This window comes from Enoplosus armatus, chromosome 15 (assembly GCF_043641665.1).
Source record: "Enoplosus armatus isolate fEnoArm2 chromosome 15, fEnoArm2.hap1, whole genome shotgun sequence".
Taxonomy (NCBI): domain Eukaryota; kingdom Metazoa; phylum Chordata; class Actinopteri; order Centrarchiformes; family Enoplosidae; genus Enoplosus; species Enoplosus armatus.
The window spans coordinates 14350862-14361773 of NC_092194.1; the positions used below are offsets into that span (position 1 = coordinate 14350862).

Genomic DNA, 10912 nt, shown 5'->3' on the forward strand with positions numbered 1-10912 from the left:
GTAAGTCTCACTGATACAGAACAGCAATCATGTTTCTATTATTACCAGCCAATATCTACTAGTGAATGTATTTCTTGGTGACTGGGAATATACCACAAGAGACATAGCAGTATGTCTGACGGTGTCAGGGAAAACTGTGCTTAGTTGGCCTAACTGTGCTTAAATGCAGGATACAGCCATAAAGAAGTGGGTTAATTAGGTCAAAATGCTCTCATGAGGACTATGGAGTTTAATCATTTTCTCAGCCGCACACATTCACTTGAGACACACAAGCATTCACAACCACATACCGCACAGGCCTCCCTGATGAACCAATCTATCCGTCAGTCTCAACCAGTCGATGAATTACTCTACTGCGAGGCAAAGCAAGCCAGACTGCAAAACAACTCCTTCATCAAACTGGCTTGTTAATAAACAACAGACCACAAAGTTGCAGCAAACTTTAAAAGGAGTGCTCAGCAGCTGGGGAAGCAAGGGGGGTCAGTTTCATTCACTGATTATTATGAAAGCAAAACCTGCAGGAGTACAATGTTTACATGTACAATAAAAAGTGCACAAGCCAACTTCTCCACCCCCAAACCTAGCGACTGAAAGGCCGCCATTGTTGACTGGTGGTCATTGTTAAAGTCGGATTACGTCAGGCCAGAAGGAACACTTCAATAGCAGTGGGACATAAAAGCTTTGGACACAATACCATGGCTGCAATATAATGCAATATAATAAATAGCCCTGCTGTAAGTAGTGCTTCCATTATGGTTATTAATGTTCAAATTGTGATTGTGTGTTTCAGCTTGATGGTAATTTCTGAGACAGCATTTAGTGGTGGTTTCATACTGAAATGCATTACAAGCAAAGATAACGTGTGTACTGTTTACAGGAGGTCGACAAAAGGAGTTTAATCATCACAGACACTCACAAAAATCGAACATTATAGGTTTCACAAAGGTAGGATATACTGCAAGGCCACTGTATTATACTGCATTATCTTGTACAGGTTTGTGCTATTGTGCACATCTTGTATAATAAGGCCCAGATATACGTGTGAAAGGCTCATTTCATTAGTTCTACATTTACAAACTTTGTTTGGTGCACTTGTTTTTGTTTACGTCAGTTCATGGTCTCATTGAAAATCCTCTGTTTCTATCCATCTCCCTTCCACTCCGCTCTTTCAGCAAGGCAAGACTTCACAGTAAACAATAAAAACCCAGGCCAAGATTTTGTGGAGAGTAATTAGAGAGGCTAATAAATATGCCTTTCGTTTGAATCGAAAAGATGTCCAACATCCCAACACTTCGGCTAGGAAATAGACCTGAACTTTCTTATAAAAATACTGTACTGGTGATCAAAGTCACAAAGCTGTTTTGCCCTCAACCCTCTGTCAAAAGGAAAGCTCATTCAATAAGGGCCTTTTAAGCGAGCCAGGCACCATGTAAAAACTGTGCAAACCTGTGCTTTGACCAGTGTGTGCATGCCATACTGAGCTCTGATAAAGACTGCCAGACCTGTAATGTGCCAGTCCAACCTCAAAGTGCACAAACAGTACAGCACTCAAAATACTTTGACATCATGTCCTCTGAGTATAGCAAGCCTTTCAATATTCTGAGGTCAGCTCTAAATGAAGTCAGCATTTACATGTTCACCAAGGATGGTAGTTTGAACTCATCAGAGCTTTTAGTGCCTCTATATATTTAAAGACAATAGAGACTAATTGTTTTTCCCTTTGTGTTGTGTTATGTGTTACCTTCCTTTCTCAATCACAGGGTGATACAATGAAGAAAACAAAAACAGAAAATCAAGGATAATTGTTGAAAAGTCACTGGTTTTGTTGCTCTGTAGTAGCAAATCGGCCCAGTAGAGTTCCTCTCTGTGGAAGTCGTAGCATCTCTCCCTCTTCTCCTACTTCCTCCAGCTGAGAAGGCTGCCCACATCTCCCTGCAAGCTGTCACCAGAGCGTATTACCCCCCCCTCAGGTGGCCCACTGAAGCATGACAGGAAGGAGGGATAAGAGGATGGGGGATGCGAGGAAGAAAACAAGAAGGAGGAAAAGGAGGAGGAGGCAGACAGGAGCCTCTAGGCAGTGAAATGTAGCCAGCTACAATGCATAGCTTTTGGTTTGACTTTGAGCAGTCTTATGCAATGCTCAGAGTGAAGGGCTGAGCAGTTGTATTGGAGGAAGCCAAGAAGCTGCTGTGGCAGTGAAAACGACGTACATATATTTTACGGCTGCTTATCACCCCATTTCCAAGCAGAGCCCCTTTCAAAAACACTTCATTAACTGAGGCTGTGTATTGCCAAGCAGTCAAAAGGAGCAGCACTGCTCCTGCCCAGTGTGTTAATGTGAAATCTGTTCAGTGCTCACAGCTCTCCTGGGACCTCATTGGAGTGGGGTCTTTGAGTTAGCTGCACAGCCACTTCTTTTAGCATCAACACAGTCCTGCTCTCCAACCTGAGCTCACGAGCCCATGGGAACCTGCTGCCATAGTAGCAGAAGCTGCAGAAGCAGAGGAAAGGGGCCCGAAAGACAGGTGGATGATATGGGCCTTATCACACTGAATTCAAGCTGTGTCTTTAGTTTCCTTCAGAGAGACATAAAAACTCAAAGCCAAACTTTCAGTTGGCACTGGCTAAAAAATCCATCTAGGAAGGAATTACCAAGTATATTTATTCTGCTGCTCATGTTATTGAAATTCTGGCAGCTGCTGTGAGAATTATTTAGATAGTGAGCCGTTAGAAATCGATCACATAGATACGAAGTAGTGAGCTACAGTATGGATGTGGACTAATGAGCTAAGGCAAACTGAGGGACAAGTAAAACATAGTCTGACAGTGACATGTAGGTTCTGTATGTGTGAGTGTGTGCACTCTGTGAGGACAAATTTGTTTTGGACCGTGAGAGTGACAACAGAATGAGGTTTAGGTTAAGGTAAGGGCATGGGTTAAGCATACAAAGAAGTATGTGTGTGCATGCATCAGAAAGAGTGATAAGCTTGGGAAAAACATATTTTTGTGCCTTATCTTTACTTCTTAGAGAAGAACCTGAATGGGAATTACGATGTATCCTCAACTTTGTATATCTAAGATTGTTCATTTTAGATTCTGAAAGCTTCAACAATGACAAAGCTCCAAAATCTACCAACAGCAGAGAACAAGTGGGAAGGTAACATTAGAGATACTGCTTGCAGTTGGGGTTTAGTCTTAACCTTAGCTAAACGAGTATGATGTACAAAAGAACAAGATTGCAAAATTTGGAACATAATGATATCTGGCACCTCAAACAGAAAATAAAATCCTCCTCTAGAAGCAATTCATTCCCTGTATCTACTCCTCCCACTCACATTTGACTGACTTTGGAAACTTTCAAAGACAAAGTAGTTTCTTTCATTCACTCCCAAAGATGTATGAAAGAAATAAAACACTTCACCTCATCTGCAGCCTCTCATGCATGTCTTTCATGTTGGCTCTGCACAAGGCCTTAATTTTACAGAAAAACCTCCCACAGTGCGCACATCTTCATAGATTGCATCTTTAGAGAGTGACATCACATGACGGTGTCACTTTGAATGAGCGGTATCCAACATCTCCACATGAACAGATGGTGAATGTTACCTCTCATAGAATAATTGAGAGATTACGCTGTCTACCCTGCTGTTTTTGTGGTGTCAACGCCAGCCTGTGGTGTATCAAAATCTAATCCTGCGTTAGCGCAGCATCGAGCTACAAACAGACAAAACTCAGTCTTGAAATGCGCAGTAAAAAGGTTTCAGTCACAGGTAATTTACATCATACTGGTTGATAAGGGCCAATAACATCAAGAATTATTATGTTGTAAAACTACACATTCCAGTTCATGCTGAGGAAAAACTTTCTTGTATTTTATGATACAAGACATGAAAGTCAGTACTTCTACAATTCACTAAAACTGCACTTGGGGAATCGAACAGGCTGTGGTAGCTCTCCTTTGAGGCTGGATTGTGAAACATTTAGTCAAAGAATTCTTTCTCTGAAATAACCTTGTAAAGAGTGCACAATAGAACAACAGTTGCAATTCTTTGTTAAAACTAAGTCAAAAACAAGCACAAGGGGGAACAGCTTATTCAAGCTGGTTAAGACCGGGCTTGATTCAGTTGTCCAAGTTTTGGGATCTAAGACCAAATCCCTCCATCAGAACCAAGTCCATGTGCATGCCAGTCAGCAAAGCTCATTAACACAGTTCTTCTGCCATCTCAGACATCCAGAAATCTTCAAATATGCTTTGATGTTGTAGTATGTAACGACAGGGTTTGAAAACAAGTAAAGTACACAAGGCTGAAGGAGTGGAAACTACAATACTAAACAATATCACCAGGCTTCATAACTTCTCTAATCTCAAACTCTAGTAAACTCTCATTTAGCACTCTGCTTTCTTTGTTGAAACTCAAATTACATGGGGTTCTGAGCTGTTCTCTCTCCTCACCCATTTTTGCTGCACACTCAGGTGAAAAGCTGTCATTTTTTTCTTGTTTTGTTCTGGAGACAGCAGGACATCTGGATTCCTCACAGCAACCAAATCCAACATTTTCATGTGTAACCATGAGCCTAAATCATACAGTTTACTGTGTGCATGACAACATCGGCGAAACAATGAATTACAGGAAAGAAGGTTGTGTAATTGAACAGTGCAGAGATTCTAGGTTTCACACAGTTAAAAGTTATAATGAACAGGGAAACCCATGTAAGCACCCATAATTGGCTATTCTGAGGGATGCTACTACTGTTATTTGTAGGTCACTTTATTCTTGAGGGAGCATTACAGTAGTTTGCCTGAAAACGCAGAGGGGAGCATTTTTGATGAGGAGAGGATCAAAACCATTACTGTCTCAAGATTCTTCTTATAAATGGCACTGTTCTTTTTTCATCCTCCCTCAGTCATTTGTGTCTTTAATGTCAGTGGGTTTTTTGTCATCACAATATGTGAGACAACCAATGTACATTGTATACTGTGGGACAAAACGTAAATGACAATGTACACAAGAATAGATCTTGTATATCCTGCTGATGTCTATTTTATGTTGTAAAAATAATACAGATCATGGATCACAATAAAGAATAACTCTCCAACAAAGCAGCAAGCTGAATAGGACTTTACTCTTTTCCCCCAAAAAGGAAAGATATGGAAGTATCCATCCATTATATAGTGCCAGGGAGGCATGGGCTAACCATGAATCAATGAATGACATGCCAGGCCCCCAAATGAGCTCATCCTTTATAGCCCAGCACCTTATGGCAATAAAACATTTGGGAGGGACTGTACAGTGGTGGGTAAACAGCAGAAAAGCAAACGTAGAGCACTTACAAATAAGTGTCTCAAATACAACTGCAGGGATCATTACCACAATGATTTAGTTAGGCTATATTCTGGGGCAATGGCTTGAGCCATTAACAATACAAAAGTGAATGTACAATTAGTTTGCATAAGGATAAGCTAAAAGCCACAGCACTGTCTCACTGTATATAGCCAGAATAATAGACTTGGATGATATACTTAGAGCAAAATCAGTACAAAATCTGACGTAAACAGACAAAAAACTCACCAGCCTTGTGTCTAACTTTACTACTTCTCCATTAAAGGCACTGTAAAACAGACATTTCGCTTATGATCATAGCACTGAGACGTCATTTCTGTAACGCAGGGAAAGCGACCACAGTCAGTGATTCAGATTCCTCAGGGACTCCAAATCTTAGTTTCATTTTGTCAGAAACACTGACAGGCTGGTTTTTGTTCCTCTTTTCATTACATGATCCACTAAAGAAACAAGGCTCTTTATGTCTGTCTTCAAGGATATCTGTCTTCTCAACAAAAGAACAAGCTGAGGTAGTGGACACACACAGGGAGGGAGCCAGCTCGACAGCTCACATTGCGCTGACTGTAATTGGACACTGAAATATGGGGAAAGGTATAAGCTTATCTTTTATGGCATGCCAGAGCAAATTATACTCTGAACTCTTGCATAGGAAGAAGCTATATTTTAATGAAAGTGGGTTAGTTAACGCCATTGGGGGCACAAGAGTACGATTAGGAGCCTCACAGCTAATCTGAGTCAAGCGACCCTCTAGGTTCCAACCTGTCACAGAGACACAGCGGTGGTGAAATGTGGTAATTGCTCATCAGAGATATTGGTATTTAAATACAACAAGATTTTTTCTTTCTTTGGATTTAGCCAGCCCAAGCATTTTTGGAGCCTAAACAATAATTAAGTACAATGAAAAAAATTATAACTAAAGAAAATGTAGGGGTGGTTTCTTTTTCTAATAAAAGCAAGATAATACAATGTAAATTTAGTAAAGGACATTTGCTCACTGTGAAGATTCAAGCCTGGTATCCAAAATTACAATGATATTCACATATTTAGAAGGACCCTTTGAATAATAATGTCAAAAACGCACCATCCCGTTCAGCCAAAACAAGGATGTTTCAGAAAAGATGACACATGATTTTACCTGGAAACATTAACTTGCAAGTAGCTTGTTTTGGGGCCCCTAGGTAGCCCCTGGGGGCCCTAAGTAGCACAGCACCAAAGCCTCGTTTTCAGCCTGGTTATATGACTGCTAGGTGTTGTTACTCAGAGAAAATCAACTGCCAATGATGATTCAAATGATGTATTTAACATTTAAAATTTTATGTGAATCTAACATATTGATGTATGGAGAAAACATCAGCATCAGGGATGATTATGTCTTAAAACACTTAACTCCATATGGTTCATTAGCACCAGCACAAACCACCATCATCAGCTTTCTATACAGGTTTGAAATGTGACCATGATGTTTTGAGTGAGGATTTTCTGATCTTATAAGGTAATATGGATCATATGAAATAAGCGTCTCAAGTCGCTTCATGAGCAAACAGACTGATGATACAGAAGCGCAGCCTACAATCACGATACTCAGCTATTCAAGTTGGACAACACCCAAATTCGCTTGTCCGGGTTAACAGGAATTTCACTTGAATATTTGCACTTCCAAGTCACATATAGGACGAGAGCCAAACTTTCTCTGATCAAATATTGGACGATTTTGAAACGCTTGACACAATAAACGCATTTTAGTTTGTTTTCAACACACCGTGACCACAGCCTCAAGACAAGGAGACACAAAAATTAAAAACATTTTGTACAGCTAATTTACTTGAATTTTACCTACTTTTGTCAAAGCCAATTCAGGAACACGATTACCAAGTTTTTCCCCCGACAACGCAGTAAAAACATTCGTAAAACAACGCTTAGTTCATAAAATATGACAAAAGACATAGGACAAGTACAACAACAGCACGTGCACTAACAGTTAATGAGCTAAACGAGCGCGCGCACACTTGTTCTAATTCAACCGCAAAGTGTCTGAAAGGTTGTTGACGCAGTACAAATGCCAAACGCCAATCAATAACGCGAAAACAACCGGTCCTAAGTGGGTACAAAACACCAGTTAAACTTTTTTTTCCCCATGTGGAAACCCATTCATGTGTACATTCAATTTAAAACAGGAGTACAGTCTTGAGTTAACGTGACTTACCGATGTGTTTCAGCGTTGCTTTCCACGTGCAGTCTACAAATCCTTCGGTTTATTTCTCCAGCTGCTGTCACAGTTCACCCACTTTGAGCTGTCTCTTCCTTATTGCTAGCTGTCTTCTCACACTAAACGGTAGCATTTCGTGTTTGACATCGCGTCGACTTCACTTCTGCGGCAGTTGTTGGGTTGTAAGCTGCGGGAGGAGAGTTTTTGTTTTCCCTGCTGCCGTTTCAGCGGAGAGCGTCTGTCTGACCGACTGCGGCTGAGTCTGTGTGTGTGTGTGTGTGTGGATGGGAAACCAGTAGCAGGTTTCCAGACACACAAACCCTCCCGCCAATCACGTACAGTGTCAAGCGTCCACGTAGCAAGCATTTCACATCTGCGTGTTTTGGGAGTCTCTCTGAAGAGCGCAGAGACGAAGAAGAAAACACTCAAGCTAAATGGTATAAATGGAGGCTTTGGACGGATGTTTATGGGCTATAGTCAAGTCATAAAACATTTTTACCCCAATTTTCCATCTGTGACGTTTTATTAGCAGCCTGGTTGGGTTTTTAGACTCATTTCCAGAGGAGAGTTTGACTATTTTCTTTATGAAAAACAGCAGAACACAAGGACACCATACAAACATCACATAAGCTGCATTACCACTGTAAGTCCCAATAGGCACATGATAAGAATAGGAGTTGAAACATTATCTATTGGGCTAAAATAGTGGCAACAAATATTGTTTTGTGTTTTCTATTACCAAGTCTCTGTGACTCAAACCTTAGGCTAAATATCTGTGATTATAGTAGGCGTCCCACACAATGTCATTCCCCACGGTCACCATTACAAAAAGTAGACATGGTTTAACTTCTTTGAATTATTTATTTAAACAATTCTATGCTACCAAGGTAACTGGAGTTATAACAAAGACACTTTGAGTCTTTATGGGGGTATTATAGAATTAAATTGGTGAAAAGTTATTACATTTCCTCTGTGAATCCAACCTTAAATATCTCTAAACGTCTAAAGTTCCCACTGTATGAATGAATGAACAATAACTGGGACATTCACAGGTCATTATAAAGAACAAAAGTAGCATAACATTTTTGAATTACTTGTCTGGACAGTCCTATGCTACCTGATGAGGTTACTGGCCTCATAACAGTGGCTGTAAGTCCATACTGTAACATGACTATAATGGTGACAAGTCATATTTTACAGTTTTTATCCCCCTGTCTCTGTGACTCAAACCTTAAATATCTCTGATTGTAGTAGGCGTCCCACGTTATGACTTAATGAACAGTAACTAGGGCATTCCCCAAGGTCACCATAGAAAAAGTAGCTTAACTACTTTGAATGGCTTGTTTAGACAGGCCCACACTACTTGAACATTTTCCAATAGCTCGCTGCTGGATGTGTGGGAGGTGTCAATGTTCAGGACTGTCCTAAACTGCCAGCAGCTGTTGACTACCATCTTTTGTTTCTACAGCCATGCCAACAGAAATCTGTTCCCTTGGAATTCACACACACAGCGGCAGTGAATCTGTGTGTGTGTGTGTGTCTCTCTGTGTGTGATTGTGTCTGTCTAATGTTTTGCTTGGCTGGTTGTGAGTCATCCCAACTCCCTACAGAGCCCTAATTCCTCTCCTGGTAGATTTGGCTTCTTTTATAAGCTCTGTCTTTATTCTGAACAGACTTGGACGTCGCTGCCTCATCTGAGATAGTTCAAGTTTTATGCGCTTCTGTTTCTTTGCCTCTGGGTCTTTGCAGCTGATCATTAACATGTTGCAAAGGGAAATGATGAGCATTTAAGCCATCATTACTTGTCATAATAAGGAGAGGACCAGTTGTGCTGTAGCAGATGTCCGTGGGTCAACTGTGAAAGCCATGATATTAAATGCACGATGAAGGATAAACAAATCCACTTGTGGCTTACAAACAGCAGTCCTGTAATCAAACATGAATGTTTTTGATTTCATTGAAAACACTGCAGTAGTTTGTCCAGATTTGCATTTCTGTGCCAATCTGCTGCAACACCGTGGTCCTTGTAAGGTGTCATTGTGAGCTGTATTAACCTTCATATGTCATTTTCACTCATGAATAAAATGTGTATACCAACTAAAGCTCCTAGACAAATTACTCCATAATCCATGCAGCCAAAACAAAATCGTACGTGGCAGTTGGCACACCAATAATCAAATATGAATGTTCCTTATTCGTCCAGCCCTTGAAGCTTCCTTGGGATCATATTACAGTTTGTCTGGCTTAGTTCTTCCACACTACAGCACGCTGCTCAACCATCTGGTAGAGCATGTGGAAATAGTTCATTTCACGATTTTAGAATTGAAAAAAAGAGCACTTCTTTTTTTACACTCACTTTTCAGACAATCCACTTTGATTTACACAGGCTCTTCGGTTGTGTTGTAAATTTGGATCTGGATGGGGAGTGTGTTTTGCTGCTATGGCTGTGAGGCCATTGGGACAGCAACAAGGATACAGTGCTAGACTCTCTAGACTATGACACTGTAGAAATACTGAACCGTACCTCTGTGCTCCCCTGCATGAGCAAACACTTTCACTGTAATGAGTCACTTTTTCCAGGATGGGGGAAAAATAGACAGCGGCCAAAGGGGGGGGGGATGCATACACACACACACACACACACACACACACACACACACACACACATGCAGACGCACACAAGCAGAGAGGGTTAAAAGGGCATTAGCTGTTTCCTGCTGGTGAGTTTGGGAATTTAAGCAGCTGAGCCCTCTAGGGAAAGACTGGTCGGTGATTTGCTCTGATGAAAGAGGCCAAACACTGAACCAAAGTTTTTTTTTGTACGGCACTACCAGTCTCACTAACAGTCTGAAGAATGATTGCCTAACAAGTATGTTGAAAGCTTGGCACTGCTCATTGCTCAATTCAATGCTGAGGTTAGCTGTTGGATGCACGACACACACCACAGAGACAGAAACATCCTTCAGGTTTTTCCCGGGTGGCTGGAAGTTTCCGCGATGTGTTACAGGACTGGAATCTGTGGTGGCAGCACAAGTACCCAATCGCAGCTATTCTGGTGAATTTGCTTGAACATTTTATACAGTACTCATACACCAGTGTGGGCTCACTTTTACAAAGCAAGGCAAGTTGTCTTACTTTTCCTTCAGCACCATACCAAAAATTGCAGACTGGTTCAATGTTTAGTGGAATTTTGGAATTTACAAGCAGTCATTTATTTAGTTTTACATGAGTCATTTTCTGGAGCAGCTGTGCTTCGCTGACCTGAGTGCAGTTTATCCACTTAAACCTAATATTCCCCTTAGAATTTCCATTAAGTAGCTTCAAAAGAATTTCTTCATGCTATTTGATGACATTGTGTTCTGTG

At 40.9% G+C, this 10912-nt stretch overlaps 1 protein-coding gene across 1 annotated transcript in view; it reads right to left on the reverse strand.

Annotated features, from left to right (window-relative positions):
- stxbp6 (syntaxin binding protein 6 (amisyn)) overlaps positions 1-7765 on the reverse strand; it is a 56132-nt gene extending 48367 nt beyond the window's left edge. Inside the window, exon 1 of the mRNA XM_070920438.1 lies at positions 7546-7765. The gene's annotated coding sequence lies outside the window, so the exon portion shown is untranslated. The remainder of the gene's footprint in view (positions 1-7545) is intronic.
- Positions 7766-10912: the final 3147 nt, after the last annotated feature.